This window comes from Panulirus ornatus, chromosome 17 (genome assembly GCF_036320965.1).
Source record: "Panulirus ornatus isolate Po-2019 chromosome 17, ASM3632096v1, whole genome shotgun sequence".
In the NCBI taxonomy this organism is placed as follows: Eukaryota; Metazoa; Arthropoda; class Malacostraca; order Decapoda; family Palinuridae; genus Panulirus; species Panulirus ornatus.
The window spans coordinates 41,544,794-41,559,567 of NC_092240.1; positions in this window are offsets into that span (position 1 = coordinate 41,544,794).

Genomic DNA, 14,774 nt, shown 5'->3' on the forward strand with positions numbered 1-14,774 from the left:
TTATTACACCAAAGTGCACTTGGGAACTTATCGTGTTTCATTTTCCCGTGGACTCATAGGAATATCTGGATCACGCGCAAAATTGTGATCCTTTCCAATATGTATATCTATCTATCTATCTATCTATCTATGTATGTATATATATATATATATATATATATATATATATATATATATATATATATATATATATATATATATATATATATATATATATATATATATATATATATATATATATATATATATATATATATATATATATATATATATATATATATATATATATATATATATATATATATATATATATATATATATATATATATATATATATATATATATATATATATATATATATATATATATATATATATATATATATATATATATATATATATATATATATATATATATATATATATATATATATATATATATATATATATATATATATATATATAAACAAAACAAATTAAACAACCATGGAGACATCACACACCCCTGCCGCAAACCTACATTCATTGAGAACCAATCACTTTCCTCTCTTCCTACAAGTACACATGCCTTACATCCTCGATAAAAACTTTTCACTGCTTCTAACAACTTGCCTCCCACACCATATAATCTTAATACCTTCCACAGAGCATCTCTATCAACTCTATCATATGCCTTCTCCAGATCCATAAATGCTACATACAAATCCATTTGCTTTTCTAAGTATTTCTCACATACATTCTTCAAAACAAACACTTGATCCACACATCCTCTACCACTTCTGAAACAACACTGCTCTTCCCCAATCTGATGCTCTGTACATGCCTTCACCCTCTCAATCAATACCCTCCCATATAATTTACCAGGAATACTCAACAAACTTATGCCTCTGTAATTTGAGCACTCACTCTTATCCCCTTTGCCTTTGTACAATGGCACTATGCACGCATTCCGCCAATCCTCAGGCACCTCACCATGAGTCATACAAACATTAAATAACCTTACCAACCAGTCAACAATACAGTCACCCCCTTTTTTAATAAATTCAACTGCAATACCATCCAAACCTGCTGCCTTGCCGGCTTTCATCTTCCACAAAGCTTTTACTACCTCTTCTCTGTTTACCAAATCATTTTCCCTAACCCTCTCACTTTGCACACCACCTCGACCAAAACACCCTATATCTGCCACTCTATCATCAAACACATTCAACAAACCTTCAAAATACTCACTCCATCTCTTTCTCACATCACCACTACTTGTTCTCACCTCCCCATTTGCGCCCTTCACTGAAGTTCCCATTTGCTCCCTTGTCTTACGCACTTTATTTACCTCCTTCCAGAGCATCTTTTTATTCTCCCTAAAATTTAATGATACTCTCTCACCCCAACTCTCATTTGCCCTTTTTTTCACCTCTTGCACCTTTCTCTTGACCTCCTGTCTCTTTCTTTTATACATCTCCCACTCTATAGTATTTTTTCCCTGCAAAAATCGTCCAAATGCCTCTCTCTTCTCTTTTACTAATAATCTTACTTCTTCATCCCACCACTCACTACCCTTTCTAATCAACCCACCTCCCACTCTTCTCATGCCACATGCATCTTTTGCGCAATCCATCACTGATTCCCTAAATACATCCCATTCCTCCTCCACTCCCCTTACTTCCATTGTTCTCACCTTTTTCCATTCTGTACTCAGTCTCTCCTGGTACTTCCTCACACAAGTCTCCTTCCCAAGCTCACTTACTCTCACCACCCTCTTCACCCCAACATTCACTCTTCTTTTCTGAAACCCCATACAAATCTTCACCTTAGCCTCCACAAGATAATGATCAGACATCCCTCCAGTTGCACCTCTCAGCACATTGACATCCAAAAGTCTCTCTTTCGCGCGCCTGTCAATTAATACGTAATCCAATAACGCGGCAGGGGTGTGTGATATCTCCATGGTTGTTTAATTTGTTTATGGATGGGGTTGTTAGGGAGGTGAATGCAAAAGTTTTAGAAAGAGGGGCAAGTATGAAGTCTGTTGGGGATGAGAGAGCTTGGGAAGTGAGTCAGTTGTTGTTCGCTGATGATACAGCGCTGGTGGCTGATTCATGTGAGAAACTGCAGAAGCTGGTGACTGAGTTTGGTAAAGTGTGTGAAAGAAGAAAGTTAAGAGTAAATGTGAATAAGAGCAAGGTTATTAGGTACAGTAGGGTTGAGGGTCAAGTCAACTGGGAGCTAAGTTTGAATGGAGAAAAACTGGAGGAAGTGAAGTGTTTTAGATATCTCGGAGTGGATCTGGCAGCGGATGGAACCATGGAAGCGGAAGTGAATCTTAGGGTGGGGGAGGGGGCGAAAATCCTGGGAGCCTTGAAGAATGTGTGGAAGTCGAGAACATTATCTCGGAAAGCAAAAATGGGTATGTTTGAAGGAATAGTGGTTCCAACAATGTTGTATGGTTGCGAGGCGTGGGCTATGGATAGAGTTGTGCGCAGGAGGGTGGATGTGCTGGAAATGAGATGTTTGAGGACAATGTGTGGTGTGAGGTGGTTTGATCGCGTAAGTAATGTAAGGGTAAAAGAGATGTGCAGAAATAAAAAGTGCGTGGTTGAGAGAGCAGAAGAGGGTTTTTTGAAATGGTTTGGGCACATGGAGAGAATGAGTGAGGAAAGATTGACCAAGAGGATATATGCGTCGGAGGGAGAGGGAACGAGGAGAAGTGGGAGACCAAATTGGAGGTGGAAAGATGGAGTGAAAAAGATTTTGTGTGATCGGGGCCTGAACATGCAAGAGGGTGAAAGGCGGGCAAGGAATAGAGTGAATTGGATCGATGTGGTATACCGGGGTTGACGTGCTGTCAGTGGATTGAATCAGGACATGTGAAGCGTCTGGGGTAAACCATGGAAAGTTGTGTGGGGCCTGGATGTGGAAAGGGAGCTGTGGTTTCGGGCATTATTGCGTGACAGCTGGAGACTGAGTGTGAACGAATGGGGCCTTTGTTGTCTTTTCCTAGTGCTACCTCGCACACATGAAGAGGGAGGGGGATGGTATTCCATGTGTGGCGAGGTGGCGATGGGAATGAATAGGGGCAGACAGTGTGAATTGTTTTCATGGGTATATATGTATGTGTCTGTGTGTGTATATATATGTGTACATTGAGATGCATAGGTATGTATATTTGCGTGTGTGGGCGTGTGTGTGTGTGTACATTGTGTATGGGGGTCGGTTGGGCCATTTCTTTCGTCTGTTTCCCTGCGCTACCTCACAAACGCGGGAGACAGCGACAAAGCAAAATAAATAAATAAATAGTATATATATATAAAAGAATTTTGGATTTTAATATGCTAAGAGATGAAACCGGAGGCGAAGGTGAAGATTTGTATAGGTTTTCAAAAAAGAAGATGAAATGGTTGCTAGAAGAGAATGGTGAGAGTAAGTATGCTTGGAAAGGAGACTTGTATGAGGAAGGACCAGGAGATATTGAGTGCAGAATAAAAGGAGAGACTAAATGGCGTGGGAGAAGTGGGTGAGGAATGGCATGTACCTAGGGAAGCAGTGATGGCTTGCCGAAAAGATGCATGTGGCTCGAGAAAGGTGGGAGGTGGGCAGATTAGAAAGGGTAGTGAGTGGTCGGATGAAGAAGTAAATGTGTTAGTGAAAGAGAAAAGAGAAGCGTTTGGACGATACTTGCAAGGCAGGAGCGCAAATGACTGGGAGATGTATAGAAGAAAGCGGCAGGAGGTCAAGAGAACGGTACAAGAGGTGAAAAAGAGGGCAAATGAGAGTTGGTGAGAGAGAATCATTAAACTTTAGGGAAAATAAAAAGATGTTTTTGGTAGGAGGTAAATAACGTTCGTGAGACAAGAGAACAAATGGGAACATCGGTGGAGGGGGAAAGTGGGGAAGTAATGACAGGTGGTGATACAGTGAGGAGATGGAGTGAGTATCTTGAAGGTTTGTTAAATGTGTTTGATGATAGAGTGGCAAATGTAGGGTGTTTTGGTCGGGGTAGTTTGCGAAGTGAGAGGGTCAGGGAGAATGGTTTGGTCAAGAGAGAAGTAGTGACAGCTCTGCGGGGATGAAACCCGGTAAGGCGCCGGGTTTGGATAGTAATGCAGTAAAATTCATTAAAAAAGGGGGTAACTTTGTTGCTGATTGGTTGGTAAGGATGTTCAGTGTATGTATGGATCTCGGTGAAGTTCCTGAGGATTGACGGAATGCAGGCATAGTGGCAAAGGGGATAAAGGTGGGTGTTCAAACTACAGAGGCATAAGTTTGTTGAGTGTTCCTGGGAAAATATATGGGAGGGTATTGATTGAGAGAGTAAAGGCATGTACAGAACATCGGACTTGGGAAGAGCAGTGTGGTTTCAGAAGTGGTAGAGGATGTGTGGAGCAGGTGTTTGCTTGGAAGAATGTATTTGAGAAGTACTTAGAAAAATACATGGATCTGTAGGTAGCATTTATATCAAAATCATATATATATATATATATATATATATATATATATATATATATATATATATATATATATATATATATATATATATATATATATATATATATATATATATATGTATATATATATATATATATATATATATATATATATATATATATATATATATATATATATATATATATATATATACGAACAAAGTGTATATGAACGCGCACCTTCATAGAACATACAAACCTCCAACAGCCAGGATCGAGCCCGGGACCCCTGTGCAACAGGCGGGAGCGCTACTGCTAGGCTATGAACCAGGGAGTGGATAGCGACCGGAGACTAGAGAATCTTCCTGCTCGAAACTACTTGAGTGAAAACTCAGCTTTAACGAGACCTTACCACTGACAGTATAGTCCCGCCAAAGAACTCACTAAACAGGAGTCCAACATTTCCTGCTACCGGAAGTAACGCAGCCTTGGTGAAGCTGCAGGAGCACCTGGAAAAGACATCCTAGAGTAATTTCTGGACCCCTCTAAAATAGGTCCTGGGGCAATGATGCAGTAAGTAGATAAATCTATACATCTATATGTATGTATGTATGTATGTATGTATGTATGTATGTATGTATTTGTGTCTGTATGTATGTATGCAATCACTGTAGCTGCTCGCACACTTATATCATCTGTAGAAACAATCACACGACTGTAGAGCGGATCAAATATATCGGATTCCAGACTATAGACATCTAACTCAAAACCCTTGTATTTTCAATTTCCAATCTGATACTGAGGCGGAGTTCTCTTCTGTATACAGGATTAGATCTTTTAAAATTGTCATGAAGTGTTGAAACGTTTCCAGTGGCCAGAACAGGACGTCCGACACTACTACCCAGTGAGTGGGGTTTGTCTCACTGTGTTTAGTGACTTAGCCAGCACTGTTCACCATCGCATAATTGACTAATTAAATCACTCGTGGGCGAATTGCTGTGTTAAAGTGGTTTGCAGGGAAATTCTCACCGGTAATAGCACAGCTCAAACGCTCGGATTGCATTGTTAGATTGTAATTAGTTTTGTTTGTGTGTGTGTGTATATATATATATATATATATATATATATATATATATATATATATATATATATATATATATATATTGGAAAGGATCACAATTTTGCGCGTGACCAAGCATATTCCTATGAATCCATGGAGAAAATGAAACGATAAGTTCCCAAGTGCACTTTCGTATAGTAGTCACATCATCAAGGGAGAGACAAGAGAGAAATATAAGTCAGTTGATATACAACGAAGGGACGTAGTTAGGACGCCATTTGGTAAATATGTGATTGTTCAAGACAGACAACGAGCGTATCATAAACTTATTATGTGGACAAGAAGGTTAATTATTTGCAAATTTTATCTACAATAAAGTTATTCAATTTGTATAGACCTTCACTAATATTAAGATCATAATTCTTTGTGTATTTGATACTAGAAGATTCAATGATATTCCTCGAGGTACTGGAGTTAGAGTTAATAAATGAGATGGCATCACTCCAGTCAATACAATGATCATAGTTTTTAACGTGATTAAACAAGGCACTTGATTCTTGTCCTGTTTTTTATGCTATATTTATGTTGCTTAAGTTTAACAGAAAGATCCTTACCAGTCTGCACAACATAAAACTTATCAATTTCTACAGGGCACTTTATAGATGCATCCAGGAGAATTTTCTGGTGAGTTTATGATTAAGATATTCTTTATAGTATCATTGTTACCGAAGGGAACATTTACATTAAAAGATTTAAGCAACATGGGAAGTAAAGTAGAATTATTAAGAGAGAACTAAAAGTTTCTTCGTGTCAATGGGAGGTTTGGGCTCAACTCTATAAAATGATTTCTTTGTTAATTTAAGGGATTTATCAATGAAAGATCTAGGGTACTTTAAGTTAGACCGAATAGAATATACCTCCTCAAACTCATCATCAATAAGTAATGCCATCTCAGTTATTAACTCTAACTTCAGTACCTCGAGAAATATAATTGAATCTTCTATTATCAAATACACAAAGATTTAAGCCTTACTATTAGTGAAGGCCTATACAAATTGGATAACTTTATTGTTGATGAAATTTGTAAACAATTAACCTTCTTGTCCTTATAATAAGTGTATGGTACATTCGTTGTCTGTCTTGGACAATCACTTGTTTACCAAATGGCGTCCTAGCTACGTCTCTTTGTTGTATATCGACTGACTGTATATTTCTCTCTTGTATCTCCTCTGATGATATGATTATTACACGAAAGTGCACTTGGGAACTTATCGTGCTTCATTTTCCCCGTGAACTCATAGGAATACATTTGATCACGCACAGGATTATGATACTTTCCAATATATATATATATATATATATATATATATATATATATATATATATATATATATATATATATATATATATATATATATATATATATATATATATATATATATATATATATTTATATGTATATATATATATATATATATATATATATATATATATATATATATATATATATATATATATATATATATATATATATATATATATACATATATATATATATATATATATATATATATATATATATATATATATATATATATATATATATATATATATATATATATATATATATATGTTTACCAAATGGCGTCCTAGCTTCGTCTCTTCGAAGTATATCAACTGCCTGTTATATTTCTCTCTTGTGTGTCCCCTGATGATGTGATTATTACACGAAAGTGTTCTTGGGAACTTTTCGTGTTTCATTTTCCCCATGGACTCAAAGGAATATATATATATGTCAGAGGTGGAGGGAACGAGGAGAAGTGGGAAACCAAATTGGAGGTGGAAGGATGGAGTGAAAATGATTTTGAGTGATCGGGGCCTAAACATGCATGAGGGTGAAAGGCGTGCAAGGAGTAGAGTGAATTGGAACGATGTGGTATACTGGGGTCGAAGTGCTGTCAATGGATTGAACCAGGGCGTGTGAAGCGTCTGGGGTAAACCACGGAAAGTTTTTTTGTGTCCTGGATGTGGAAAGGGAGCTGTGGTTTCGGCGCATTATACAAGACAGCTAGAGACTAAGTATGAACGAATGTGGCCTTTTTGGTCTTTTCCTAGTGCTACCTCGCTCACATTCGGGGGAAGGGGGCTGACATTTCATGTGTGGCGGGGTGGCGACGAGAATGAATAAGGGCAGACAGTATGAATTACGTGCATGTGTATATATGTATATGTCTGTGTGTGCATACATATGTATACATTGAGATGTATATGTATATATATGTGCTTGTGTGAACGTGTATATATATATATATATATATATATATATATATATATATATATATATATATATATATATATATATATATATATATATATATTCCTATGAGTCCACGGGGAAAATGAAACACGAAAAGTTCCCAAGTGCACTTTCGTGTAATAATCACATCATATATATATATATATATATATATATAAATATATATATATATATATATATATATATATATATATATATATATATATATATATATATATATATATATATATATATATATATATATATATATATATGTAATCATGAGTCACCGCCTGCATGTGATGTCTCCGCAAGGTAAGCGTCACCTATAAAGCTGTGTTGTTGTCAGCTGATAAATAGGAGCTGAGTCGCGACGAGGAACCCCTCATTCCAATGTAGTCCATCAGTGCTCTGCTGATGAACGTAGCGCAGCTTTGAAACAATAGCAGCCCCATAAGCGAAGTCCTGGGCATATATAAATTAAAACAATGTATTGTAGTGTTCTGATACTTGTTTGTATCTCCCACGTTAGCGAGGTAGCGCCAGGAATTGTTTATATCCACATTCTACCTGTCACAATCAATGCAAATATTCATATGTGTATATATATATATATATATATATATATATATATATATATATATATATATATATATATATATATATGAATACATATATATATATATATATATATATATATATATATATATATATATATGCATGCATATATATATATATGTATACATATATATATATATATATATATATATATATGCAGAGGATGTGGTAGAGGATGTGTGGATCAGGTGTTTGCTTTGAAGAATGTATGTGAGAAATACTTAGAAAAGCAAATGGATTTGTATGTAGCATTTATGGATCTGGAGAAGGCATATGATAGAGTTGATAGAGATGCTCTGTGGAAGGTATTAAGAATATATGGTGTGGGAGGCAAGTTGTTAGAAGCAGTGAAAAGTTTTTATCGAGGATGTAAGGCATGTGTACGTGTAGGAAGAGAGGAAAGTGATTGGTTCTCAGTGAATGTAGGTTTGCGGCAGGGGTGTGTGATGTCTCCATGGTTGTTTAATTTGTTTATGGATGGGGTTGTTAGGGAGGTAAATGCAAGAGTCCTGGAAAGAGGGGCAAGTATGAAGTCTGTTGGGGATGAGAGAGCTTGGGAAGTGAGTCAGTTGTTGTTCGCTGATGATACAGCGCTGGTGGCTGATTCATGTGAGAAACTGCAGAAGCTGGTGACTGAGTTTGGTAAAGTGTGTGGAAGAAGAAAGTTAAGAGTAAATGTGAATAAGAGCAAGGTTATTAGGTACAGTAGGGTTGAGGGTCAAGTCAATTGGGAGGTGAGTTTGAATGGAGAAAAACTGGAGGAAGTGAAGTGTTTTAGATATCTGGGAGTGGATCTGTCAGCGGATGGAACCATGGAAGCGGAAGTGGATCATAGGGTGGGGGAGGGGGCGAAAATTTTGGGAGCCTTGAAAAATGTGTGGAAGTCGAGAACATTATCTCGGAAAGCAAAAATGGGTATGTTTGAAGGAATAGTGGTTCCAACAATGTTGTATGGTTGCGAGGCGTGGGCTATGGATAGAGTTGTGCGCAGGAGGATGGATGTGCTGGAAATGAGATGTTTGAGGACAATGTGTGGTGTGAGGTGGTTTGATCGAGTAAGTAACGTAAGGGTAAGAGAGATGTGTGGAAATAAAAAGAGCGTGGTTGAGAGAGCAGAAGAGGGTGTTTTGAAATGGTTTGGGCACATGGAGAGAATGAGTGAGGAAAGATTGACCAAGAGGATATATGTGTCGGAGGTGGAGGGAACGAGGAGAAGAGGGAGACCAAATTGGAGGTGGAAAGATGGAGTGAAAAAGATTTTGTGTGATCGGGGCCTGAACATGCAGGAGGGTGAAAGGAGGGCAAGGAATAGAGTGAATTGGAGCGATGTGGTATACAGGGGTTGACGTGCTGTCAGTGGATTGAATCAAGGCATGTGAAGCGTCTGGGGTAAACCATGGAAAGCTGTGTAGGTATGTATATTTGCGTGTGTGGACGTGTGTATGTACGTGTGTATGGGGGTTGGGCCATTTCTTTCGTCTGTTTCCTCGCGCTACCTCGCAAACGCGGGAGACAGCGACAAAGTATAAAAAAAAAAAAAAAAAAAAAAATATATATATATATATATATATATATATATATATATATATACATATATATATATACATATATATATATATATATATATATATGTATATATATATATATATATATATATATATATATATATATATATATATATATATATATATATATATATATATATATATATATATATATATATATATATATATATATATATATATATATATATATATATATATATATATATATATATATATATGTATATGAGAAGAGTGGGAGGTGGGTTGATTAGAAAGGGTAGTGAGTGGTGGGATGAAGAAGTAAGATTATTAGTGAAAGAGAAGACAGACGCATTTGGACGATTTTTGCAGGGAAAAATGAAATTGAGTGGGAGATGTATAAAAGAAAGAGACAGGAGGTCAAGAGAAAGGTGCAAGGGGTGAAAAAGAGGGCAAATGAGAGTTGGGGTGAGAGAGTATCATTAAATTTTAGGGAGAATAAAAAGATGTTCTGGAAGGAGGTAAATAAAGTGCGTAAGACAAGGGAGCAAATGGGAACTTCAGTGAAGGGCGCAAATGGGGAGGTGATAACAAGTAGTGGTGATGTGAGAAGGAGATGGAGTGAGTATTTTGAAGGTTTGTTGAATGTTTTTGATGATAGAGTGGCAGATATAGGGTGTTTTGGTCGACGTGGTGTGCAAAGTGAGAGGGTTAGGGAAAATGATTTGGTAAACAGAGAAGAGGAAGTAAAAGCTTTGCGGAAGATGAAAGCCGGCAAGGCAGCAGGTTTGGATGGTACTGCAGTGGAATTTATTAAAAAAGGGGGTGACTGTATTGTTGACTGGTTGGTAAGGTTATTTAATGTATGTATGACTCATGGTGAGGTGCCTTAGGATTGGCGGAATGCGTGCATAGTGCCATTGTAGAAAGGCAAAGGGGATAAGAGTGAGTGCTCAAATTACAGAGGTATAAGTTTGTTGAGTATTCCTGGTAAATTATATGGGAGGGTATTGATTGAGAGGGTGAAGGCATGTACAGAGCATCAGATTGGGGAAGAGCAGTGTGGTTTCAGAAGTGGTAGAGGATGTGTGGATCAGGTGTTTGCTTTGAAGAATGTATGTGAGAAATACTTAGAAAAGCAAATGGATTTGTATGTAGCATTTATGGATCTGGAGAAGGCATATGATAGAGTTGATAGAGATGCTCTGTGGAAGGTATTAAGAATATATGGTGTGGGAGGCAAGTTGTTAGAAGCAGTGAAAAGTTTTTATCGAGGATGTAAGGCATGTGTACGTGTAGGAAGAGAGGAAAGTGATTGGTTCTCAGTGAATGTAGGTTTGCGGCAGGGGTGTGTGATGTCTCCATGGTTGTTTAATTTGTTTATGGATGGGGTTGATAGGGAGGTAAATGCAAGAGTTTTGGAAAGAGGGGCAAGTATGAAGTCTGTTGGGGATGAGAGAGCTTGGGAAGTGAGTCAGTTGTTGTTCGCTGATGATACAGCGCTGGTGGCTGATTCATGTGAGAAACTGCAGAAGCTGGTGACTGAGTTTGGTAAAGTGTGTGGAAGAAGAAAGTTAAGAGTAAATGTGAATAAGAGCAAGGTTATTAGGTACAGTAGGGTTGAGGGTCAAGTCAATTGGGAGGTGAGTTTGAATGGAGAAAAACTGGAGGAAGTGAAGTGTTTTAGATATCTGGGAGTGGATCTGGCAGCGGATGGAACCATGGAAGCGGAAGTGGATCATAGGGTGGGGGAGGGGGCGAAAATTCTGGGAGCCTTGAAGAATGTGTGGAAGTCGAGAACATTATCTCGGAAAGCAAAAATGGGTATGTTTGAAGGAATAGTGGTTCCAACAATGTTGTATGGTTGCGAGGCGTGGGCTATGGATAGAGTTGTGCGCAGGAGGATGGATGTGCTGGAAATGAGATGTTTGAGGACAATGTGTGGTGTGAGGTGGTTTGATCGAGTAAGTAACGTAAGGGTAAGAGAGATGTGTGGAAATAAAAAGAGCGTGGTTGAGAGAGCAGAAGAGGGTGTTTTGAAGTGGTTTGGGCACATGGAGAGAATGAGTGAGGAAAGATTGACCAAGAGGATATATGTGTCGGAGGTGGAGGGAACGAGGAGAAGTGGGAGACCAAATTGGAGGTGGAAAGATGGAGTGAAAAAGATTTTGTGTGATCGGGGCCTGAACATGCAGGAGGGTGAAAGGAGGGCAAGGAATAGAGTGAATTGGAGCGATGTGGTATACCGGGGTTGACGTGCTGTCAGTGGATTGAATCAAGGCATGTGAAGCGTCTGGGGTAAACCATGGAAAGCTGTGTAGGTATGTATATTTGCGTGTGTGGACGTATGTATATACATGTGTATGGGGGGGTTGGGCCATTTCTTTCGTCTGTTTCCTTGCGCTACCTCGCAAACGCGGGAGACAGCGACAAAGTATAAAAAAAAAAAAAAAAAATATATATATATATATATATATATATATATATATATATATATATATATATATATATATATATATATATATATATAATATATATATATATATATATATATATAATATATATATATATATATATATATATATATATATATATATATATATATATATATATATATATATATATATATATATATATATATATATATATATATATATATATATATATGAGAAGAGTGGGAGGTGGGTTGATTAGAAAGGGTAGTGAGTGGTGGGATGAAGAAGTAAGAGTATTAGTGAAAGAGAAGAGAGACGCATTTGGACGATTTTTGCAGGGAAAAATGAAATTGAGTGGGAGATGTATAAAAGAAAGAGACAGGAGGTCAAGAGAAAGGTGCAAGATGTGAAAAAGAGGGCAAATGAGATTTGGGGTGAGAGAGTATCATTAAATCTTAGGGAGAATAAAAAGGTGTTCTGGAAGGAGGTAAATAAAGTGCGTAAGACAAGGGAGCAAATGGGAACTTCAGTGAAGGGCGCAAATGGGGAGGTGATAACAAGTAGTGGTGATGTGAGAAGGAGATGGAGTGAGTATTATGAAGGTTTGTTGAATGTTTTTGATGATAGAGTGGCAGATGTAGGGTGTTTTGGTCGACGTGGTGTGCAAAGTGAGAGGGTTAGGGAAAATGATTTGGTAAACAGAGAAGAGGTAGTAAAAGCTTTCCGGAAGATGAAAGCCGGCAAGGCAGCGGGTTTGGATGGTATTGCAGTGGAATTTATTAAAAAAGGGGGTGACTGTATTATTGACTGGTTGGTAAGGTTATTTAATGTATGTATGACTCATGGTGAGGCGCCTGAGGATTGGCGGAATGCGTGCATAGTGCCATTGTACAAAGGCAAAGGGGATGAGAGCGAGTGCTCAAATTACAGAGGTATAAGTTTGTTGAGTATTCCTGGTAAATTATATGTGAGGGTATTGATTGAGCGGGTGAAGGCATGTACAGAGCATCAGATTGGGGAAGAGCAGTGTTCTTTCAGAAGTGGTAGAGGATGTGTGGATCAGGTGTTTGCTTTGAAGAATGTATGTGAGAAATACTTAGAAAAGCAAATGGATTTGTATGTAGCATTTATGGATCTGGAGAAGGCTTATGATAGATTTGATAGAGATGCTTTGTGGAAGATATTAAGAATATATGGTGTGGGAGGCAAGTTGTTAGAAGCAGTGAAAAGTTTTTATCGAGGATGTAAGGCATGTGTACGTGTAGGAAAAGAGGAAAGTGATTGGTTCTCAGTGAATGTAGGTTTGCGGCAGGGGTGTGTGATGTCTCCATGGTTGTTTAATTTGTTTATGGGTGGGGTTGTTAGGGAGGTAAATGCAAGAGTTTTAGGAAGAGGGGCAAGTATGAAGTCTGTTGGGGATGAGAGAGCTTGGGAAGTGAGTCAGTTGTTGTTCGCTGATGATACAGCGCTGGTGGCTGATTCATGTGAGAAACTGCAGAAGCTGGTGACTGAGTTTGGTAAAGTGTGTGAAAGAAGAAAGTTAAGAGTAAATGTGAATAAGAGCAAGGTTATTAGGTACAGTAGGGTTGAGGGTCAAGTCAATTGAGAGGTGAGTTTGAATAGAGAAAAACTGGAGGAAGTGAAGTGTTTTAGATATCTGGGAGTGGATCTGGCAGCGGATGGAATCATGGAAGCGGAAGTGGATCATAGGGTGGGGGAGGGGGCGAAAATTCTGGGAGCTTTGAAGAATGTGTGGAAGTCGAGAACATTATCTCGGAATCAAATGTGGGTATGTTTGAAGGAATAGTGGTTCCAACAATGTTGTATGGTTGCGAGGCGTGGGCTATGGATAGAGTTGTGCGCAGGAGGATGGATGTGCTGGAAATGAGATGTTTGAGGACAATGTGTGGTGTGAGGTGGTTTGATCGAGTAAGTAACGTAAGGGTAAGAGAGATGTGTGGAAATAAAAAGAGCGTGGTTGAGAGAGCAGAAGAGGGTGTTTTGAAATGGTTTGGGCACATGGAGAGAATGAGTGAGGAAAGATTGACCAAGAGGATATATGTGTCGGAGGTGGAGGGAACGAGGAGAAGTGGGAGACCAAATTGGAGGTGGAAAGATGGAGTGAAAAAAGATTTTGTGTGATCGGGGCCTGAACATGCAGGAGGGTGAAAGGAGGGCAAGGAATAGAGTGAATTGGATCGATGTGGTATAACGGGGTTGACGTGCTGTCAGTGGATTGAATCAGGGCATGTGAAGCGTCTGGGGTAAACCATGGAAAGCTGTGTAGGTATGTATATTTGCGTGTGTGGACGTATGTATATACATATGTATGGTGGGTTGGGCCATTTCTTTCGTCTGCTTCTTTGCGCTACCTCGCAAACGCGGGAGACAGCGACAAAGCAAATATATATATATATATATA